The 24,151-nt window shown below is 39.4% G+C and overlaps 1 long non-coding RNA gene across 1 annotated transcript in view; it reads right to left on the bottom strand.

Annotated features, from left to right (window-relative positions):
- LOC119056320 (uncharacterized) overlaps positions 1–24,151 on the bottom strand; it is a 77,663-nt gene that overhangs the window by 42,090 nt on the left and 11,422 nt on the right. The window contains exon 3 of the long non-coding RNA XR_005083863.2: positions 21,170–21,231. This is a non-coding gene — a long non-coding RNA (uncharacterized LOC119056320). The remainder of the gene's footprint in view (positions 1–21,169; positions 21,232–24,151) is intronic.

The following is a 24,151-nucleotide window of genomic DNA, read 5'->3' on the forward strand; positions in this document are numbered from 1 at the left end:
TCCTCTCATAATTAGAAAAGTTTTAGTCCCAGCAACACTATGGGCCCTATCAAGGGCCCTGCCCTTGACCAAATCAATCACCATCTCTGAGACTTGATTTTCTTTCTTATTGCCACAAACTAAGGATAAAGACATTTCTTCCACCTCTCAGAGTTGCTTTGAAGATTTCAAGAGTTTATGGAATTGGGTACATTTGGTAAACAGTAAAAGGCTGTTTAAATATTTATATTCATTATCCCTATCATAATTTTATAGATTTGGGTCACATTCTCTCACTGGAAACTTATCTTCCTTGGTTTGTTGGAAGTATCTACTGTGGCCATGGCAATCTTAGAGTCATTATTAAAAAATTCCCCTATGTTTTCATTAACTAAGCCTACCTCTAGAAAGCCGGATGCTTTCTAGTGCATATAATTGCACGTAGCAAAAGGTTCTGAAGGAATCTATGTGGCCTCAAGGAGCATTATTAATTGAGGTCCCTTCTAGTGATGTAATTTTGGAAGCAATTTTCCATGAAATTGCTGAATGTGTTTATCTATATAAATTTGAGCCCATTTGGTGCACAATTTTCATCCCGTTCAATGATCACATTCACGCTATTTTTTCAATAGATATTCTCATTTAAGAGGAATGGATATGTTTATCTACTACAGGTGTCTGGAAAACACACTTCAAACTGGATTGTCAGTAAAATGTTTCAATGAGGATTTCCATATTTTTTTTCTATTCACCTTCACTAACACACCACCACAAGACTTTTATAATTGAGTAAGGAAAAGGTCTGGGTTACTGAGTTGTCTTAAGTTAGAGCTGTAACATAAGCCACCAAAAAGAATTGCATTTCGCCCAGTTTTGTGACCTGACTGACTAACACAGCGAGCAGTTCGGAAGATGAATTTTGGGACCAGGAGGACCCAGTTTTTGAATTTTGGGTCTTCCCTACACAGCAGATTGCAACTGAGCTTTAGTTTTTCATCCTTAACAAGAAGCATAGTAATATCAATCTTAAAAGGTCTCATGGGGTTATCGTCAGAATAAAAGAGGAGCTAAAAATGTAGGTAAAGTTCTTAGCACAGTGCCTGGCATAAAATACACTCATTAATTGATTGACAAAAAGACATCTTCATCAGATATTGATGCTGAATTGACCCAAAATAAAATGTGTGTGCATGTGTGTGTGTGTGTGTGTAATGTGAAGTGCAAAATGGTTTCATAATAGGTCTAAATGCATCCAAAGCTACATAATTATGACGAAGTACAGCAGGAATTAGAATGAGCTTCAAGGGACTTCAGAGATGAGTCTGGCCCATCTCCTGTATTTCAAGTGAGGAAACTGAAGTACAGAGACAATAAGCAACTTGTCAAAGCTAGTGGGTGTAATGAGACTAGACTACTAAACATCTTAAAATCTCATGCAGTATCATCTCATTTAACACCCCTTTTCCCAGAGTTCCACTTGTCTGCCGTCCACTTATTCTCACTCCATACACAGAGGCTAGTGGGCTGCTGTTTTAGAAATAAAACTCCTTCTGTTTTTTGTTTGTTTATTTCTATTTTTTCCCCAAGACAGGAAGAAAATGTTAGGGTAGTTTTCATGTTTTCCACTTCCAGAAAATCAAAACACCACTGTGTTTTTATTCTTTGTGTGTGTGTCCACATGTGCACACACATGCACAGTGTTCAGATCCCCTCCCGGTGATACTAGTGTAGGACGTCAGCAACAACCAGCGAGTCGTCATGTCCCCCCATATCCTCAGTTATCAGTGTCAGTGATGATCATGGTGGATGGTGAGGTCCTATAAGTACCTGGTGTTCATAGTTGCTTTACTACCCAACCCTACAGGCAGCCAGGTTCTCTCGGCCTTAGTCAACAATTGGCGTGGCCATGCTGTTATTGATTCCCACACATGGTTCTCTCTTATGTCTCGTCTCGCACATTCTCATAGGGCCTCTCTACAGCTTTACCGGCGCCTCCCTTCTTCAGATGCTTCCACATTAAACTGATCTACCTAGTATATTTTTTCCTCATCCTTCAGAGATACAGAAGTCATTTCATTCCTTTCAAAAGGCTCCCTCTGACTTCATTATAACTTATTATCCTATCTACTTATCCCCTCTTCAGGGTAACTTTTCCAACAAAGAATATAGCAAGTTGCCTGTACATTCTCTGCACCTACTTCCTCTAATGCCCCAAGGCATGGCTTATGATGCTGATTCCCTCTCCGAGATAACAGTAGTTCCCCACTGGTCATTTTTTTGTATCCTTTATTTATTTTGCCTTTTAGAACATGTGGCACTGTTGACCACCCTAGGCCACAGCTCTACAAATTCAAGCCTTATATGACAAAAAGGTATCCATGAAGGAAAAAAGTAGAATGAGAATTTACTGGTATGACTTACCAAGAAGAAACCTAACAGAAAAAAGTCTGCTTCTGCAGCATTGCATACCAGTACCATGGTCCTTTAACTTAAATGTGAGCATTCCAGTTTCATAGCCACTCTCTGGTATCTGGGATTATCCCACAAAATTCGGTGATTTTTTTTACCACAGGGTTTAATTTCCTTCCAGCCTTCTTGACACTCAGTTTGAAATCAGAGACCCTTATTCTATGTTAGAAACACAGCACTGATGGCTAAATTGGATCTTCTCTGTTTGGGTTTTATTTGCTTGTTTACCATATTTTGCTGTGTATGATGTGCACCCATGTTTTTGGCCCAAACTTTCAGGGAAAAAAAACCTTTCATTTTAATTTTTAATTCAATTATTTATTTATTTATATTTAGAAACAAAAATGATTATTGTATCTCAGGGTATTATTTTGCATACAGATACCATTATTGCTTTCTATAGTTATACTTTTAACACAGAAGCATAAGTAAAAGAATTAAAAACATTTATATAGACACAGAATTAGTCTAACCCATGTATAATGTGCATCCTTATTTTTCCCTCAAAAATTTGGGCAAAAGAGTGCACATTATACACAGCAAAATACAGGTAATGCCATTTTATGTTTTACCATATATAATGTATAGTTTTAAAAATCATTTTCTCCAGTTGCCTTTTGCTGACAAAGATGCCAGCAGCTGGACTTTGCTGCCTTGTTTGGGGCTGCACACCTGGGTTCCGATCTTCATCACACGGCCTTGTCTAAACCACGTTAGTGTCTAGAGTTCTAAAATTGCCCTGACATACAGTCAGATCATTGCTCTTGAAAGTTCCCGAAGAACAGTCATTTTTTTCTATAACTAGAATATTTGTTCATGATACTGAGATTTTTACCAACCAACCTTTTTCTTTTATTTCTAATTTTATTTCTTTTATCAGAGAATACGGTCACTTTAACGTACAATTATATGGAATTTGCTGAAACTACATTTGGACCTTAACTGTCCATATTGTAAGGTGAAGACAAAGTTCATAAATGTTTCACCTTCTTGATGTATTGTTAGGTTTGTTAATATGAGACATTCTCTTTTCCCCATTTTTAGCCTTACATTTTTATATATCTGGTTTTAACACTTCAGTTCAAATTTTTTCAACTTATATGTCCTGCATATATTTTTCCTTATTATTTTAAAAGAACTATCTTTTGTAAGTAGCATATTATTGGCTATTATTATTATTATTTTCCTTATTTTTTATTTTTCTTTTTTAATTTAAATTATTCTATCGTTGTTCAATTACAGTTATCTATATTTTCTCCCCCCTCCCCCCCCCAAACCCACCTCCCTCCCTTGCTTCCACCCTCCCCCTTGGTTTTATCCATGTGTCCTTTATAGTAGTTCCTGAAAACCCTTCTCCCCACTGTCCCCTCCCCCCTCCCCTCTGGCTATTGTTAGATTGTTCTCTTTTATTTAATTTTTATTTAGTTACTTTTCAAGTACAGTTTTCTATTTATTTCTCCCATCCCAGCCCACCCCTCCCCCATGCACCCCACCTCCCTCCCATTTCCACCCCCCTTAGTTATTGCCCCTGTGTCCTTTATATTTGTTCCTTTAAATCCCTCCCATTTTTCCCCTTAAATTCCCTCCCCTCTCCCCTCTGGTCGCTGTCCCCCTGTTCTCTATTTCAGTGCATTTGTTTATCTTCTTTCTTTATCCACTTCTGTTTTTAATTCTCCCTTTTCTGCTTCTGTTAAATTGACAATGTATTCTTTTTACTTTTCCCTCTTTTAGTTTGGAAGTTGCATGTTGTGTTTCTACTGTTTTAATGGTTTTCCTAAGTTTTTACTAGACATTTTACTTTTTTCCTAGCAACATCCAAGGCTAATCAGCATCTATAGCTCCCATGTATTTGAGACATGGAACGTAATTGTTCTCTCGTCTCCAACCCCCACCACTTGGTTGGTAACATTGGAATATTAACTCCAGATTGTTACACAAAATATGTAAATACGTATATTTTTCACATTTAATCCAGACACCAAGGTGTTATTTTCTTTACTCATATCACCTAGCATTATTTCCTTCTGTATTCAATATTCTTTACATACAGGTGTTAATGATTCTTTAGAACATTTTTGCTAGTGACTTCCTAAGTCTTCCCTCTAAGTGTTATTTCCTCTCAGATTCAAATTATAATTTAGTTGTATATACAATTCTTATTTTTAAATATATTTTGTACCATATTTACATTTTCTGACTACCACACCTGCGTGTCCATACTCCATGCTATTTAACTTCTCTTTTACACATTGTATCTCTTTCTACCTTTCTGGTGCTGTGGCAGCTTTGGCTTCCCAGGAATCACATGTTGTGCTGAAATCAGGAGTACAAATATTTACTGATCTCAAAAGGGAGTGGCAGGATTGGGTTGTGGGGAGCTGTCAGAATACTAAAATTACCTGAAGTCCCTACCAGCTCAAATGAGAACTGCAGAACAAAGATGGCTTATTACAAGAGTCCACCTCACTTGTTTTGCTAGATCATTGGCTGGGGGCTCCCCTGAAAATAATATGACCTTGACTTAAAAGCCAAGATAGCCACTAATAAAGCCAACACCTGAAGACTGTCAGGCAAGTACACCCCAGCACCTGGACTTTGAGCCTTTTCTCAAAAGGGTGTAGGTAGGGGTGCATCTCGTGTGACAGAGATACAGTTCCTGGAGATTTCTACAGCTTGATCTGTCCGGTCACCAATTGCTCCTTGACCCTGTCTATTCTACTGTTGAGTCCCTTCGTTCCATTGTTCCTATTATTATTTCCATTATATAATGATTCCCATTTCAATACTAAGATTTTCTTCTTTTACATATTCTCTTGCATCAGGAAATCCCCACCTTCCTTTTTCATTGGAATGTTACTTATGCTTATTACAATTTTTCTACTTTTTTATTAGCTCTGTCTTTCTCTTTTTATTGTTTCCCCACCTTAGGGCTAGTGTTCACATATCTTATCATTCTTGTCTCTAAGCTTATTTTACAGTTGAGTGTAACTTCAGGACAATAGCAGACTCTTCTAAGGGTAGAAACATTTACTAAGGTCTTTCCTTGGCTCTTCCCAACAAGATTAAGAAATAGGTGAAATGTAGTAGCAGGAGAAGGGCTTCTTCCACTGATCTCTCCAGAAAGTTCTGCCTTGTCTCCCACCTGGAAAAAATGGTCCCCCTGATCATTACTGCTGGTTCTAAAGCCTGGAGAGAGGAGGGTTCACAGAACCTGGTGACTCCTCAACCCATATCAATTCCCTTCTCTCCAGTGTGTACGTGGCATCCACACCCAAGAGTTAAAATGCCCACTGTGCTGCCCCTGTACCTGCTAGTGCAATGCATAGTTGCCGGTGAGTCTCTGGAGCTTCTGCTTCCTGTGGCCAAACCCCACCTCCTCTGAGTCTCTCTTTCATTCTCCCTCAGCCTCTGTTTAGACCACGTCTCTGTACTCACCAAAATAAAGAATTATTTTTTATTATTTCAGGTGTTAGATATAGATCATGGAGATAATAGAAAGAACTCCAAACACTGTGATGACTAGAAGTCTCACCTTCATTAAATGCTAACTTTCCCCCAATAAAAAACATGGGGCTGCTTTCATTGACGTAAAGGATGTGGGCTTGAAGCTTTTATCTCTATAGGTTCTTTTGCTTTTCTCCTATTGCTCCAAGGAACATCATGTGTAAAATCATTGTATTTGGGTAATCTTCAGGCACACTTTCACTCATGTGTTTTGTGATCTTAGGGTCCAGGATTCACTGTGTTATTTGTAAGAACTTTGAAGCCTCAAAAGGCAGTGTGACTAGAATTCTCCCTTTTTCCATTCTAGTCCACAAACATATACTATTATAAAGCTGGGAAATCCCAAGGGCTATATCCTGGGTTTAATGTTAAACAAAGATTACACCTTCACTTCTCTTTAATATTTTGGACCTCTTTCTCTGATGCATGCACTGGCTCGAGGTGCCTGCAGCATCATGGATGAATATAAGACAAATTCACATGGACTACCGAGTCCTGTGGAGGAAAAGAGACCTCACGGCTACTCCCTCAAGGGTGGAGAACTTCAGAGCGTCTTGGCCACCCTTCCAAGGGGACACCATGCTGCTCCTTGCCCAGATAGGCTTTTATTGGGTTTAATTTGCTCAGAAATACAGGTATAGCTTATTAATCATTGCCAGGCAGATAGATAGCATACAAACTATTAGGGATTCTTCTGAGTTAGGGTCTATCAGTTAAAAGGCTACAAAACTTTGGGAAACAAACTCATTTTCTGCTCAGGCCTTTATCATTTAACTAAGAACATTCTTAGCAAAGCAGGTTTCACAGGATTTTATATATCCTTTCTCAGGCTTGATTACCTGGGGAGCCTGCCCTTTCCAGCACAGGGCTGCACCACCCTCTGTCATTGTTTTCAGGCTTAAGTCAGGCAGAGGAGGCAGATAGCCAAGGAATTTTCTGAGACTTCCTATGGACTCAGGGGGAGTCAGGCTTCATCAAAGCCGAGGGGCAAAGGTCCATCACCCCCTTTCTCCATAGTCCCCCAAATCCTTCCCTCGGGCTTCCATGTGATCATGCCTGTCTTAGGTCAATTCTCTCTTGAGGAATCTTACCCGTCATTGGCTAACCAACCAAGCACTGGAGGCCAGTTATGAAAAAAAAGATCAAAAGCGGTGCTCCTGCCAGGGAGATAAGCTTTGTCTCCTTAGTGGCTTATGGTCCAAAGGTCGCTCACTCAGCCTTAGCCATGGCGGAGTTACAGCTCCTGAAACCAGGCAGGGCAGTTCCCAACATTTCTCCATACCTGTCAAGGAACATCTCTCCATTTTCCACATTCAATCAATCTTTCTCCCATTTCATTTCATTATTGATTATCTCCATGATGATAATTGCTGATAGACTGAGAGGAGTGCAGACAGAAAGAAATTATAAATATCAATTGTTCAGATCAGGAAAACTACTTTACAAATGGCTAGACACTTGTGAGAGGCTTGGTAATTTTTTCTCATTTTTGATAAAAGTTATTGAGTTAAATTTTGTTCTTTTTTTTTTTAGTAACTTTTTCACACATTTTAGTTTTGAAAGTTGAGTTCAAGAAAAGGACTCTGAATGAGTGGCTCTGTTAAATGTCTCTGGTTAAATAAAATGTTCCTGTGGCGTTCAAGGAAAAAAAGTGAGAAAGAGTCATGAAGTTTCTTGGAAAGAAGAGTGTGAGTGTCATTAACATTCCCCACACAACGTGGAGTGACACGAGACACATCTCTTCCAGATGTTCAGTGAAACTTACAACATATGCAGACAGAAAGAAGTCTGGCCAAAATAATATTCTATAAAGGGGCTGATTGCTTGATTTTGCCCACTATGAGCACCTACATTTTGGTAATTACAATTAAGTGGAATTTACTGCAATGAAATATCAGTCTATGAAGGCATCTTCCAATCTGTGTTTGCAGAGCACTTGTCTTATGAGATGTGCTATGAAAAAAGACCCACTAGTCAAATTAAAAATTGGGGTAGTACTTTTTATATGCAATCTTTCTTTGGGAAATTTAACATGCATATTATGATATTCAGCAGTTTAATTGTATTAGCCTGGCATTTCTCAAAATGATTTACCATAGCACCCTTTTTGTTATCTTTGTAAGCTTATCTTTGTAAGGTTATTTGATATCTATTGATGTAGACAGGTGGTATAGCCTATTGGTTAATAGCACGAGCCATAGAAAGAAGGACGCATTTTCCAATTCTTGTCCTTCCACTTGTAAGGTAACATCTTTCAATGCACTTTTCTTATTTGTAAAAGGAAAACAATAACAGTTACCTTTGTAGAATTATTAGGTTCACATATACTAATGCATCTAAAGAAATGAGCTCCATACCAGACAAGTACAGAAGGCAAGTAGCTGAATGAAATAAGCAGTGATTATCATGATGAAATTAGTGGTAATCATGGAAATTTTTATTTTTTTAAGAATTTTTAAAGATTTTTTTTATTTTTAGAGAGCAAGGAAGAGAGGGAGAAAGAGATAGAGAACATTGATGTGTGATTGCCTCTTGCATGCCCCCAACTGGGGACTTGGCCTGCAACCTAAGCATGTGCCCTGACTGGAAATCAAACTGGGGGCCCTTTGGTTCACAGGCCAGTGCTCAATCCACTGAGCCACACCAGCCAGGGCTAACAACGAAAAATTTTTTCAAAAGAAAGACCTGGAAGACTATAGAGTGGTAAAGTCGTGGATGTTTTATTCTTCCTGGATTCAGTCCTAGAGATATAGTAGAGTGAAGACAGAGATCCTGAAAAGGTTTGCTGGGGCCGGGGGGCAGGGGAAGGGGGTAGAGAGAAAGAGAGAGAAGAAGGGAGGTAGGGAGAGGGGGGGAGATTCCTCGGAGTTTGTTTTCATTATTTCCCCTTCAGTGGAGCACTCTCTGCACCCAGTATGCCTTCCATACAACACTCCACAATGCTTTCTGTTTTCTCTCTGCTACTTACCCTTATATTTACACTGACTATTAAGTTGCTGTCTATAATCCCCATGTCCTTCTTGTCCTATTGTTCCTATATCAGTGATGAACTCTCAGTGTCCTTCATCACAGCCACTGTTTTGTGTAGCTGAGGCTGTCTCGGATGAGTCTGGAGAGAGATACATTCTTGCCATAAGTTGAACCTTGGTTTACATTTGAATTGAGAGTTTCAAACAGCTGTGTTTTAGCAGAACAGCTGACCCTAGTAGGAGTTGGTAGGTTTGGATTTTCCTGTTAGTTTCTGTTCTTTACTACTAGATTAGGTAAAAATAAAACAAAGCAAAGACACACATCATCAAATTTATTTGGCAGCTGGTCTTATAACTCCAATGCAGGTGCTCAGAATTTCAACCTTAAATCTGAGCAAAGCATTAATCATGATTCAAAATTCAAGGAAAGACATATAAAGTAGTATAATGATTGAGCACATGAGTTTTGATGTTGGTGTTAAAGCCTAAAATTTGCTCATATTTGTTTTTTAAATTTAATTTAATTTTTAAATTTAATCTGTGTTGCATTTTTTTCTAAATCTGCTCATATTTGGATAATTCACTTGGCCTCTACAGGCCTAGCTTTTCTTATCTATAAAGCAAAAAAGAAAAGGTGCTAAATTATGAAGATTATTAAGATTAAATAAAATAATGCAGAATATTTGTTATTCTGTTGGCTTAGGAGACTTAGTTTTCAGGAAAGTATGAAATTCGGCAGAGTTTAGTAGTTTTTTCATGATCACATTGCTATCCTAGAATGGGAAATTTGGGGTTTGTCCATGGAGTTTGTCCATCCTGATGTTAATTCACCTTCTGTCCATTAAAGAGGTGACAGAACAGGTTATAAACAAGAAGATGTTTTGTTCCAAAGTGAGAAATACTAAAACAAAAGACCAAGTCTTACTTGATCTAGGACACATCTTGCCATTTCAGAGTTTATTAGCATGTGGGCATTTGTTTCTGTGAAGTTATGGACACCTTCTAACATCAAAAAATTTGCAGACTGTTCTGTTAAGAGGATAATTTAGAGCAGGTCTACAAGAATGTATGCAGTAAGTAGTGCTTGTTCTCATCTTGGTCTCCTTGGCCCCAGTTATTTTCAAGCACGTGGGAGAAACTGAGACTGCATAACAAAGCTTGGTTCATAGCTTATAGACGAGGAGCCCAGGTCATGGTCAAGTCTCCCTTTGGCTAGTCTAAACTGCTCTCCTGCCACTGTGACAAGGATTTGCTATCCAATTACTATATTAACATTTATTTTTATCTACCTGCTAATTTCCATTGTATTTGAGTGATGTTTTATGGTTTAATTCACTCTGTATGTCTTTATTTAAAAATATTTTATAGTTTACAACATCATATGGTTCTATTAATTGAAATGGTAGTGATATCAGCTGTTCCCCTCATCTGTTGCCTCTTGCTCATTCTGGATCATTTCCTTTCATGTTTTCTGATTTGTGATTTTAAGCTCCTCTTCCTGTACAGCCTGAATTGAGAGCATATCTTTCTATGGAGGAAATGTGTGAAATTTTTCAGGTGCCCCAAAAAAGGACCATTGACCTGGGGTCATTAGTATGTTAATAGCAAAGCTCATTACCTCACAAATCATAATGATATATATAAATTAAAACCCTACAACTAAAAATGAAGTAGGGTTATGATTTTGATTTCACAGATTCCTCAAGAATTTTTTTTCACCCAGAGACTAGAGACAGAGGCACAAGTTTTTAAACTTTACATGTTTTCATACATTATGAATTTATACTATGTGAACAATTGTTTTACATACTCTCTTCTTTCCATGGGGGAGCTCCACTTTAATGGGTCCAAGAAACAGTTCTCATCTTGCCTCCTGGTGAGCTCAAGGTCATCTGTCTAAATGTGTGTTAAACCCTTCAGTGTCTGGTTTAGGGACTACCCTCACTCTCAGGTACAGCGTTAAGCCCATGCATTTCTACCCTCAATTGTAGTTCCTTTCTAATTCATGGCCATGGGAGACTTGCCTTTTGTTCTGACAAGCTGGGATGTGCCTCTAGAAGAAAGTCTGCATTATTTTGTTGATAATGTCTAAGAGTTTATTGCTTTTGGCTTCCATTGTTGACCATGTTGCCCCAACCCCCAGTCAAGCTGGTTTGTTTCGTCCTACCGTCCTTCATTGATTTTGGGGAGTGAGCAGCACTGTTGGTGTCCAGTATGTTGGCTCTCCGTCCCACCCCTGCTTCCAGCAGAGCTGCTTTGCTTTTATCTGTTTACACTGGGATTATGAATGAGAATTAGTTGCATATATGGGTTTAATAACATTTTGAATCCTACATTACATTTTGTAATAGAAAACACGGAGGTATGGTATGAAGAACATGAATTGTATTGCCCAATGGCATGAACATCTAACAAATTCCAAACTGCAACAATCATTCTATGAACAAACATACACTCTCTTTGTGGTCCTGGGGCAAAAACCACACCTCCCAACTTGGGATGCAGTTGAGGCAATCACACTTCCCCAGGAAGTAAACTGCTCCAGAAATAAGTTGAGCAAGGCCAGAGGCCCATTAACTCTGGTGAACTAGGAAAAGTTCCTTCATTACAGCTGGCAGCAGTGGGGACTCTATGTCTGGAGGAGTCAATAATGCATTATGTTACTTAAGGCATAGAAAGACTTTATTGACTATGTCTTTTTAAGACCTATTTTCAAGGGACTTAATGCCAGGGAGGCAAGAACTCTTCCAGCCCTTAAGAGGCCCCAAATACCATAGAATATTGGCTGCAGGTGCCCTGTCCTAGATAAAGCATAGCAAGGGGAACAGAAAAAGCACAGAAGGGGGGGTGAAAAGTTTAGTAAAATAAGAGAAGGTAAAAGTAGTGAGAGGAAGCAGATGGCTGCAGAAGAGAGAACAGAAAAAGATGTTAACATGGACAAATCTTCAGATGTTAGATGTGAGATGCTGCATGTCTTAGAGTCAGAGACTTGCTGGAATTGATGAAACAGCTTACACCAACTAACTTACAAATGTAAATACTTCTCATATATGACAAGTCTGATGAATACCAGCCTAACTCTAGTGAACCTCCTTGCTGCTACCTATGGTTTCACTGGACTGACCTTCACTGTGTCCCTACCCTAAATAAAGGTCCTTATGACACTGAGTCATTGGACATGCTATCATTTCTGTCAGTGGCATTTCTCCACTTGAATTTCTTTTTGTTTCAAATGCCACCTGCTCAGGATTGCTGTTCCTGCTCTTCAAAACATACCCCCACACAAAGCTTAAAGAAATCCCCCTCAACATACTATCTCAACACTCAAAAACTTCCCTGTAACACACTTATTACAACTGTAATGGTATCATTACTTTTGTCATCTTAATATATATATATATATATTCCTTTCCTTACTGGAACAGATATTCCATGAAGACCAGGACAGTCTGTTTTCAGTACTTAGGATAGTTCCTAGTGTTCAACAATTCATTTTTTTCCTGGGGAAATAACTAAAAAGATGAAAAAGTAGAAAACAAAGTTTTAAAGAGTTAAACATAATTAGTCTTGTAATAAAATACTTAATGGAGTCCACTGCAGATTCTCCAAAAGACAACCAAAGAGTCAAGCAAAGCTAAGTTTATTATTATGTTTACTGCAGGTCTCAGTAATGTTTCCAAATTTTATATATATATTATACACCCAACCATATATATATATGGTTGTAGTGAGTGAATTTAAGGTAAGTGCTGTAAAATGGAAATTAGTTGGGATTGGGCAGAGATTGTGACATAATAGTCCCATACTGATGGGCATAGTGAGGTGAGGGTCTTAAAGTAATTCTTCATGGTTAGGATATTAATCTTGATAAGTAAGCTGTCAGTTGGTTCAAAGTCTTATCTTCCAGGAGCAGGTATTTCCTAGAGCAGTTAAATTATGTTTGTTTATCATCAGCATTATTTAGCAAAGAAAACAGGTATGTATGCATTCACCTAGAGTAGTTTAGCCCAGAAAGATGAAAGTATGCCTGTTCCCAGTAATGTCAAACACCGAGACAAGGCATTATTTTAGTTTGAATTCTTAGTCCCCACCTTGTGGTTATAGTTCAGTCTGAGTTTTCTGAGCTTTAGGATAAACCATATATTTTTAAAGATTTTATTTATTTATAGAGAGAGGGGTAGGTAGGGAGAAAGACAGGAGCAGAAATAGCAATGTAAGCAAAAAAACATCGATCTGTTGCTTTTTGAATGCACCCCAACTGGAGACTGAATCCACAGCCCTGGCATGTGCTCTGACTGGGAATCGAACCAGTGACCTTTTGCTGTGCAGGATGATGCCCAACCAACTAAGCCACATCGGCCAAGGCAGACAGACCATAATTTTCTGGAGACTTGATTGATCCAGATTTCCACCATTTATTGATTGTTGTGCTGTCATAGATAGTTTCCAACATCAAATATTAGATATTTTTTTTTTTGCTGGAAGATTGCCAGATCATTTGGTGGGTCACTGGCTTCATTTGACCACTTTAGCACAAGTGCTGAGAGAAGAATCATAATTAACTTGTGCAGCCCACTTTTAAGCCAGAGCCAAGGGGTTCAAATTAAATGAAGAGAACAGATCCCATTCCCAATAAGAAGAGCCCACAGAACCACATATGGAAATACTGGATATATGATCTAATTTCATGATTTCTTTCTTCACGCTCAGTCTACAAAGATTATTTGCTCCTTCCAACCCCACTTCCAAAAATAAAACTGCAAATACTCCCACTATCTTAACTTACATTGCCTGGTAGTCCATACTTAAATTTAGTCCTTTAAGACTTGAGGATTGCCCTGAAAAGTAGGGGAATGGAAGTTTGCCTTTTGAGAACCTAGTATGTGCTATCATAGCAACTCCATGAGTACCGACAATGAAATTTGAGGTATAGGAAAGGGAAGAAGTTTTCTAGGAATGTGACAAGCAGTAAATATTGAGTCCTGGAATTGCATCAGAGTCCCTGAGATTTCAGGGACTGTGTACATCCCACTATACCATACAGTCCCCCTTTGAGGACTAACACAGGATGAAATTATGAGATAATCCTAAACATATTTTCTAATAATAGAGTTATAATTACATAACTCTCACTTGGTATTTAAACTATTTTTGGAAAGCTAAATGGGTGGTTGGGTTTTTCCTAGAGACAATGGGAAGCCACCAGAGGGACTAAGTGGAGACCTGCAGGATTAGTTTTGCTCTTTTTATAACCTTGTGTGGGATGGCAAAAAGGCAGGAGTCCCAGAGATCCCCGTTTCTGACTACAGAGGGTTAAAAACAAACCTCTCCTTAGAGATAAGGATAGATGAATATAGATCCACTGTCAGATGGGAAGGGTTGTTGTTTTCCAACTTTAAGAAGGATGCATAATTTAGGCCAAGATAATCACCAGTGATGCATACAGCAGAGATTAATTTGCAAATTTAATATCAAAAGATTGGAGGACTTGCTTATGAAGCCACAGCTTCTAAATTATATTGAGGCATTGGTTAGTAACAAGTGCTCAGGAGCCTCAATGTGCAGAAGAATATTAAAAGATACCACATGTCCTCTAATTAAAATCACAGCAAAATGTGTAATGATTGTAGATATGATATTAGCAAAGGGTAGGGGGACCATTGGAGAGCAGTGCCAAGGAAGCCAACTGGGGCTGGAAACCAAGGGGAGAGGCCTCTCTCCAAATTGCTGTTGAAATCCCTAGAAATCAGCAAGAGCCAAAGGGAAAGCTAATGTTCATTGCTAGCATTATAGGAAATGAAAATATTGCTCCATCACACAGGATTTGGACAAAGGTTTGGTCTGTGGGTTCAGCACGAAGCGGCAACTGGGAGCAATTAAGAATGGAGCCTGACCTTGCAAGTGACTCACACCCAGCAGTAAAATCAGATGTTTCCAAGCACTTGATGCTTTAGAAATGTTTGGTTGGTTGATTGTATGGTCTTTGTCTGCTTGTTTGCTTTGTGGTTGGATTTTTTTTAGAGGGGTCAACAGAGGTTAAGAGGACAAAGCCAGAAAAATGGAAAGCTTCCCTTCATTCCTAAGAGAACAGTATCAGGGAAATTTGAGAGGATTGGCAGACCAAGCACAGAGAAATCTTTCCAAGAAACTTACCATGAAAAAAAAAATGTGCCATTAAGAACATGTCCAGCAGTTTAGAGGCATGGATTTCTAGGGCAGTGGTGTGTATTTATAATGAAGGCAGAGTGTGAGCTTTTTTTTTTTACTTAAAAATGTATTATATTTATTTTTAGAGAGGAGAGGGGAGGGAGAAAGAGAGAAAGAGAAACATCAATGTGTGGTTGCTTTTCACATGTCTTCTACTGGGGACCTGGCATGCAACCCAGGCCTGAGCCCTGACTGGGAATTGAACCAGTGACCCTTTGATTCGCAGGCCAGTGCTCAAGCCACCGAGCCACACAGCCAAGGCCAACTATTTTGATAGTTTCTCTTTAAACTGGAGAATGCTGGTTGGAATTAGCATGAACCACAATGACTATTGAAATGATAGGGAGGTGAATAAGAATAAGCATTTCTTTCTTCATCAGGTCCTCCCTGTTTAATAATTCTCCTAAGCAAATCTGACTACTTTGTAGGTTGTACTTCTTGGGTCGTAACGCAAGTGAAGAATAGAGTAAGAGCCAGACCAAGACCATTTTGAAAGCAGGGGATGTTCATAGGTATTGCACATAAGCTTCCATCTTCCGTTTGATGCCCACAGCAGACATCTTTACTCCGCCACAGCGCTCTTCCACACTGACTCCAGAAGCATGCTCAGAATTATTCTCAAAAGAGGATTCCAGATGTCACTATCAGTCTTCAGAAATGGCCTGCAAGGTACCAGCTACATGCTAGAGAAACCCTGAACATTTAGAAGATTCCAAAATACTTCTCATCAACAGGAAAGAAATGTAATGACAGTGTGGTGTGGGTGAAAGAGTATTGATTAAATCTCAGAAACTGGGGCTTCTATTTCCTCTCCTGTGGTTTGGACAAGCATATACCTCTTTAATCCTTAGTTGTTTTGACTATAAAAGTGAACTATTTGTGCACCAGTAATACTTTGCAAGGGATAACAATGACAAAAGGCAGTAGCTGACAAGTACTTGGGAGCCTTGTGACAGGAAAGTGCAGTGTAATAATCACTACATCTTAGCTGCTGGATTCTCACAGCCACAGCAGAGTTGCTGGCAGAAGAACTGACCCAAACTTCTGTTAACCTTCTTTACACCGTATTCCCTGCTTCCATTGTCCTCACACTTGAATGGCCATCACCATCACCTATTGGGCTTTTTAAAATGCAGATGACTGGGACCCAGACCCGGAATTCCTGATCCAGTAGGACAGAGAGGGTGTGGCCCAAGGATGTACAGTTCTAGCAAGTTCCTTGATGATGCTGTTGATCCAGGTCCCTGGACAATGCTCAGAGGACCCCTGTTTCACCTAAACTCTACATTGTAATGTTCAATTCATTTCCCACATTTTCCAAAATGCTTCTGCAATGAATTCCACCCCAGAAATCTCTCACGTTTCCCCAAATGCTACCACACAGACACTTTGCTGTCATTCCTATGAGGCTGAGGCTTAGCATGTTTATATTTGGGGGGAATCACTATTAATTCCTCTCCCCTCCTGAATAATGCTTTGCTTTGCCTCTGCTGATATTTTTACGCAGACAATCACAGGTGCCTGCTTGTCAAACAAAGATCACCAGCTTGAGCCCGCACAGTTTGTCCCCGCTGCTTATTTGTTAGAATGAGCTCGTCCATCTGTCCACATCCACATGCCCTGGGTGGCAAAAGCAATAAAAGAAAACCACTCTTTGACACCCCTTCCGGCATAATGTTGACATGAGCAGAGGTTATTATTTTGTAATGCTGCTGCTATTTCCAGTGGCCCCCGATAGATCTGCTTACTGCCTTGACCAAAAAGGAAGACACTGTTAACACAGCACTTTGTAAAGGAGCATTGTGCTGGGCTTTCAGAGTGGCTTTTACTGCCTATTGATTGGTGACTTGACCTCAGTTTGATACCCCTTCTGCCATTGAAGTTATTGCTGATGTATTTATTCACTAAAATCTCCTAACAATGACCAATGCAGAGCGGACCTGACTTCTGTGCTTCTTGATAGAACAGGGACAGAAACAGGCTAAAGAGGTGAAGACGCTCTTCGATCACAAGTCGGCCACTAAATTGCTCTGTGACCTTGGATGAATCTCTTCTCCTCAGCCCTCGATTCCCTCATCTATATCCCAGGTCTGACCTAAGAGGAGTCAATGGTTCCATGTAATTCTTATTTAAATACTTGCAGCTCTCATGGGTACAGCATGAACTACTTGAGAAGTCCCCCCAAATAGCAGCAAAGTAATTGCAATGGATATTCTAATAGCAGCAGCTGTAGTAACAGAGCCACCCCCTCCCCGGGTTTCCTCTTTAGGGGTGATATGCCAGAGTGAGAAACAAAATTACTGTGTCTGTTCAGCAAATTCTTCCTGACAAAATCTTTAAGCGTTGACAAGAGTAATATACTGAAAATTAGTTTAGAAGTGTTTCAAGTTTCAAAAATCAATCAAAATCAAATTAGGTTCTGAAGATGCTGTCTGTTGAGTTTTAGGAAAAAATAAAGATCTGCTTCAGCATCTCGGGAGTGTAGCTTTGACCCCCAAAGAGGAGACTCTCGCACAGAAAGTAATTGTCCTTCTTTATGTCTATCTTTTAGGCCCTCTCCAAGGATTCCGCTGAGCATCCCCCTGTTCTGTAACAGGTGTTTGTAAATAACTTACTAGCTGACCTATATTTTAATCCCACTTCTTTTTTTTCCATTTCTCAATCCCCAAGGCCTATGCAAAGCTGAATGAGAAACTAATTTTAAAAAGTAAAAGAACTAGTCTTACTTGCTAGGATAATAAAAAGGCTTGGTTGTGGAAAGAAAAGAGAATTAATATTCTGTGATCTCCCCTAACTTGGCCTTATTGTCAAGTGCAAAGGAGCAGATGGTAGAAAAAGAGCCATATTTAGGATGTGGGAATGCATGCATCTGTGGGGGCAAATAATGAACAGAAGTTCAGCTTTGGTTTTGTTCCTTCTCTAGATACAGAGCTCATAAATCAGGGTCTTCCTTAGCCTAGGAGGACAATAGTAATTGCACTGACATTTATGCTCAAATTACAGGGGCTCAGTTGCCTTCTCAGTGACTCATGCTACCTACTCTGATTGCCCTTCACCCTTTCTTAATAATTTTGGGGAGTTCTCAGAGGACTTAACATGTGTTCACAAATCAGTCTGGCAGCCACCATCACCACAAAGAGGCCCATATCTTTTCTCTCTTGTTAGTGCCTATAGCCTATGAATCTGCCATATTTGTCATGCCCCTTAGAAGCCACTAAGCCCAGGCCTAGGGTGCTAATACCCAATGTTTCTCTAAAGAGTCTTATCCTCTGGGTGGAGCTGAATAGTAGCTACCTTCTACTCTGTGAAAACTATGTCTTTGAACATCTCTGCTTAAGCCTAGATCACTTGGTTCACTAATATTTTGTTAAGACATTGCATTCATTTCTGGCAAAACCCCTCTAACCATCAAGGCTTAGACCCAGATAAGGGTCTGGCTGTGTGTGTGTGTGTGTGTGTGTGTGTGTGTGTGTGTGTGTGTGTGTATTGAAGGACTGAAGTTGAATCTCTGCTTCGGCATGGCCCGCACCATTCTCAACTAAGCTCAAAGCTTATTGTCGGATGTGCTGTCGTGGAGTAGCTCTACAAATCCCCCAATTTAAAGGGGTAGAGGTGGGGTTTGCTCTGTGTGTGTCATAATAAAGCCCTTTTGTCTAATAACTTGGAACAAGGGAATAGTCTAAGAGAATAAACTTCTTCAACGTTTCATAGAAGAAAGAAAAAGGAATGCTAATCTTTCAAAATGATATACTTCCAAGTTTCAAATTCCCCAAGATCTCAGGGCCCTTCAAAACAAGTTTTACTCAGTGCCTTCGTGATTTATGATATCTCTATATGACCTCACCATACCCAGATTAGTAGCTTCTAACCCATTAATTTGAAGCTGTCCACAATGTCTCCCCACGACCCCATCTCAAAGGCACATACCTACACACAAACTTGCCTGCACACAGAAGAAGAGTTCCACAGCCATGTTGCTAGCTCCATCTACAGCCCCCTATTTTCAAATCATCATATTTTCTTCACCTTTGGAGAGTTTCAATTTCTAAAGACTTTATTGACTTTTCAAGTTGTAGTCATTTCTCTTAGGTTCCCACAGCCCTCAGTTTTGTTATTTATCCCAATTTCTTGTGACTGTCCATATGTCACTTCTCAACTTCCTAAAGACATTAGGTTTCACCCTTCCCAACCCTTCCCCAGCTACTCCAGATGCATGTGAAGGATTTATCCATGGGTATTTCCTCGCTCTGCATAGTTAGCTCTGATTTTGACAAGTATCTTGAGAAACAAATGGCTCTTCTTTTGCACTTGATATGCTTCCTGCCTTCAGCAAAGACTGGGGACCAAAAATATACTGAACTGGTTGATGCTGGCCCTCCCCCACTGACTTTGTGGCTGGCGTGTCTATAGGACATGGTCTAACCCAGCAGCCTAGAAAATAACTTGGCACATGCTGCATATCCTCAGTGTTTCTGGATTACAGAGATGGGTAGATGGATGGAAAGGGTGGAAGGATGAATGAAACAAATTGTTTTGCAACATTAGGAGTTTTCTGAGGAAAACTGGCCTCCATACATGGAGTGCAAGGAGAGACCAAAGAAAGAGGAAGACTGTTCCAGATTTGTAGGTAAAAGTTTTAATAAGAAAGTGAACTTATACACTAGGCTTGTCTTGAGCAGCCACAAGACTAGTAGATCTCTGCATCCACCCACCAGAACCCTAAAAGTTTATATAGAGGCCTTAACAGGATTCAGCCACGTATACCAACTAGGTGGTTCCAATAGCACATTGCTCTTTCAAGGTTGTGTCCTTGAAATGGCTCCTGCTATGGGAACAGTGGACAGAATGAACATTCCAAGGGCAGGTGAGGACACAAATAGCCTCCAATTGCCCAGGTCCAGCTCACAGTATAACCAGCGGTCACATCCTCTCAATAACTTCTTCCAACAGAAAGAAGGATAGAAAAGTGAGTGGCAAAACTACTGTATCATTTCTGCAATAATAATAATCATGATTATATTCTGCTAAAAATATATCTCACTGAAAATACAAATATTTTTTATTTAATCAGTACCACATAGGCATTTGGGAAATTTAATATATGTAGGCAAAACCAAGTTACCATTAATTCCCCTGTCTGAATAAAACTACTGTTAAAATATTGCTATGTTTCTATATGATTGTTTTTCTATGCATGTAAGGCCAACAAATTTTTCTTAACAAAATTGCCAGTATATTCTGCTTTATAACCTCCCTTCTTTTTGACACTTATGTTATACAGTGGGAGGTTTTTCTTCTTTAAGACATGACTTATGATGGCTTCACACAGTATTATGTTGTATTAATATATTCAGATGTGTTTAACAATTTTCCTGGCATTTATTAACAATTTTTTCTAACATTTATTTAAATTATAAACAAAGATGTCACAATGACTTTATTCATTTGTGTGCATATTGTAGAAAATATTTGTGTTAAAATGTCTAACATATACATAGATCTTTAACTATATACATATAAATATATAAGATAGGTAGACAGATGCACACATACATACCTATACCAAATCATGCAGGCGAGTGACAATTTCAAAGAATTTTCACTTTTCCCACTTTGGGGTACCTCTTGAAAGCAAAGATAAAAGCAACACCTCAATTCTAATGGATTTTCATAAATTACTTCAGGGTCAAGTTATATAAATAGCAGAGGGCCACAATTTCCCTGATTAAAAACCCAGAAATCATTTTGATTCTTCATCTTCTTCTTTCCTGACATCAGTTTAATCATTAAGTCTTGTCCATGTTTCTTTCACAGTGCGTCCCCTAAGCCTTTCTTCCTCTCCAACCCATCTGGCACTATTGTAGTTCAGGTGCTGTGCCTGCTTTCTTGAGTTATCTAAATCGCTCCTTGCAAGGGCTCACTGCCTACAATCTCTCTTTTTAATCTAATGCTCCCCACAGTGTTTTCCATATTAGAGCGCTGGTCCCCATGGCTTGCATGATGAAAGAAGTTTTATAACAAATAAAATTATGAAAACTCACCTATTCTTTCTCCTTCTGGAGATACATGAAGCATATCAGTGTATCAGATGTCCTAGGAAGCTCTATGGTTAAATGGGCAAAGGAAACAAAATTGATAACAAAAACCTTAATTAGTTTGCTCGAACCTAAAATTTGTTAATCCCAACTCATTTGTTCTTTCAACATGTGTTGTAGGATTCCTATGTGTGATATCTGTGGACTTGAGTGTCTAGTTATATATGTGTGACAGCTTTTAACAACCAGTTGAGTTTGTGCCTTCAGAATGCACTTTGCGGGATGCTGTTATATTGCATCTTTCACACAGCTGATGAAGTAATTTTCTAAAGACTAGATATACTTACATATACAAATATGTTTAAGCTCTAAAAAAGCTTTAAAAAAAAGTCAAAGTCTTTAAGGCTCTTTAAAAAGAGTTCTCTGGGTCAGTATAAAATCCATCCCCCTACCATGATATTCAAGACCCTTTATAGTTTAGAGTGTTCACAATATTCCAGTCTTATTTCCCATTGCCTTCTTGTATCACTAGAAAACGCAAGCATATCAAAGTCTTCTCTCTTCTTTGAATGTGCTTTAAATGTTCACCTTCTCATGCCTTGATTTCTGCTATTTCTTTTGTTGACCTTCTCAGGTAGTGTTATTTGATCTACCTTTAGCAGAATATAAAAATATGGCAAAATCTTTCCCACCTTCACTAGTGGTCATTTCTTTCTTATCTCTTAAATTCCAACTGAAGTGGAATATTTATGAAGCATTTTCTAGTGCCCCAGACAAAGCTACTCATTTTTTTCTTAATTGCCTCCAAGGTCATCAGCTTGGTAACCATCATCCCCATTTAATAGAAGAGAAAACTGAGATCTGGAAAGAGATGGACTAAGCAGGAAGAATGAGCAAATTACCTCTTTGAATAGCCATGGGCTCTCTGCATACTCTCTGGCCTGGCTGACTATCTAATTATATTTCAAGGACAGCAGATTTGGAGAACCCAGGAGGCAGAGGAAATGATTGTCTAGGGACTTTTTGGAATCCCAGAGGATGAGCACTTAGCTCAGAGGGGCCTTAACTAAACCCTGAGTTTGTTTAGGGCTGTCAGAATTGTGCTTGGCACACTCAATTCAGATTTTCAGGGATTTCGGTTTTAGCTGGCAATGGAAGTTGCATAAACCCAGGAAATAAGGAGAAAAAAATAGAGGCAAAGCCAGCTAATCAGAGGCTATTGAACTCATGAAAAAATGTTGGCGTGAGTTACAGTCTTGTGGGGGAGATGTTAGTTTCGGCTTACTATTTAGTAACTATTGACATTTTGGGTCTCAGAATTAGCTGTTGACTAACTCATTTAAGCCCAGAGTTAAAAGGCTCTGGCAAGTCTGAGGATCCTGTTGTGTGCGTGATAAATAAACTTATTAACAGTCTACATTTTATTGACATGTAATACTATACAGGATGATTTTGTATCTGTCTGCCTATTTGCTAGAATACCCGTCATCACTCCCATCTTAGAGAGTGGGAAACTAAAATGCAGACATGTCAAGTGATTCTCCAAAGCTGACACAAATAGGAAGGTCGGTGTTAGGACTTGAGCCCCTACGTTCTAAATTCTAGTAATGCTAAGGGGATTCTTTTAGCATGGTGTGGCTTAAGGAGATCATGCATTGATAGTCATTTCTCAGTTTTTAGGATTCGCCAGGTATTGAAGTAGCAGAGGCATCTCGACCCAGAGGGAGGGGAGATGTAGCCAGGGGTCAGGATGCCAATGGGAGAAAAAGCTCCCATTGGCCAGATGGAATGAAGCTATGAAAACATGACCCTGTGAGCAGAGCACAGGGGCCAGAGCCTGCTCCCCTGGCTTGCTCCCTTCCTCCTTCCTATTGTTGGCTCTTGCATTTTCCTATCGGGAATGACAGCATTACTTGTGTTATCTATACAATAGCCAAATCTCTCTCAGCACCAGGTGCTGAGATAAATTTGGCTGAAACACATTTGAAAGGGTTTGATGTCACACTTGAGTATGTTATTAACTATGGGTACTGGATTAAAAATTAATTAGTGGTACATATTGTCTATTTTCACTGAGAAGAGTGTTTTATGTGTTTGTTAATTACTGATTTCACCAACATTCATGGAAAGCTTACTCTGTAACAGACACTGTGCAGAGTTCTGAAGTACATGAAAAACACAAAGCCCTCTGCATATAAGGAGCAGCCAGTGGTCACAATGGTCTAAACCCCTCTGAGGGATCCTGGAACTTTTCAATTGGCACTAATAATGATGAGTATGTCTTCCTAGAAACACACACACACACACACAGAACACACTGACACACACACGCTTACACTGATGGGGGCAGGATATGAGAATCTATTCTAACCCTCTTAAGACTAAGCATTGTCTTCCTCGAAGTCTGTAAGTCTCGAGTTAAAGTATTCTGGAACAAAGGATCATTAGAACAAATAACTATTTCTTGTCCTCCTGCCAAACTCAGGGTAGTGGAAATGAAAGAGCAAGGTTCCACTGACTGTCAATAACTACCACCCCCTCCTTCTAAGTCTCCTTTGCATTGAGGAGGAAAAGCCAAACTGCATTTCCTAGGACTCCCTTGCACAACATGATTCTCACTTGAACTTTGACGATGGGAGTGGGAGAGACACTAAATTTGGAAAGCAGAATGCAAAAGGAAGATATTACCATCTGGGATAGTTGCATGCAGGTACGTGGGGATGTCATGAGGTTTATGGTGGCTCGCCAAAAGGCTCTCGGAAGCCATGTGCTCTCACTAATGCATACTAGGAGGGAGGGCAGGAGCTTCCCAGAGATTTTTGCAAACCACAGTAGCATCCTGAAAAATGTTTGAGAACAACCACTTCTGCATTTCAGGAGGAGTTCTTCTGGGATGACTCCTTCACCTTTGTTCCCTTAGCTCTCAGTGGCTGGGTAAACCCTCAATTTTCATAGTCAGTCATTCTTACATAAAATACACAGAGTGGG

The sequence above is a fragment of the Artibeus jamaicensis genome, unplaced genomic scaffold (assembly GCF_021234435.1).
Source record: "Artibeus jamaicensis isolate MK-2021 breed Jamaican fruit bat unplaced genomic scaffold, CSHL_Jam_final scaffold_1964, whole genome shotgun sequence".
NCBI lineage: Eukaryota > Metazoa > Chordata > Mammalia > Chiroptera > Phyllostomidae > Artibeus > Artibeus jamaicensis.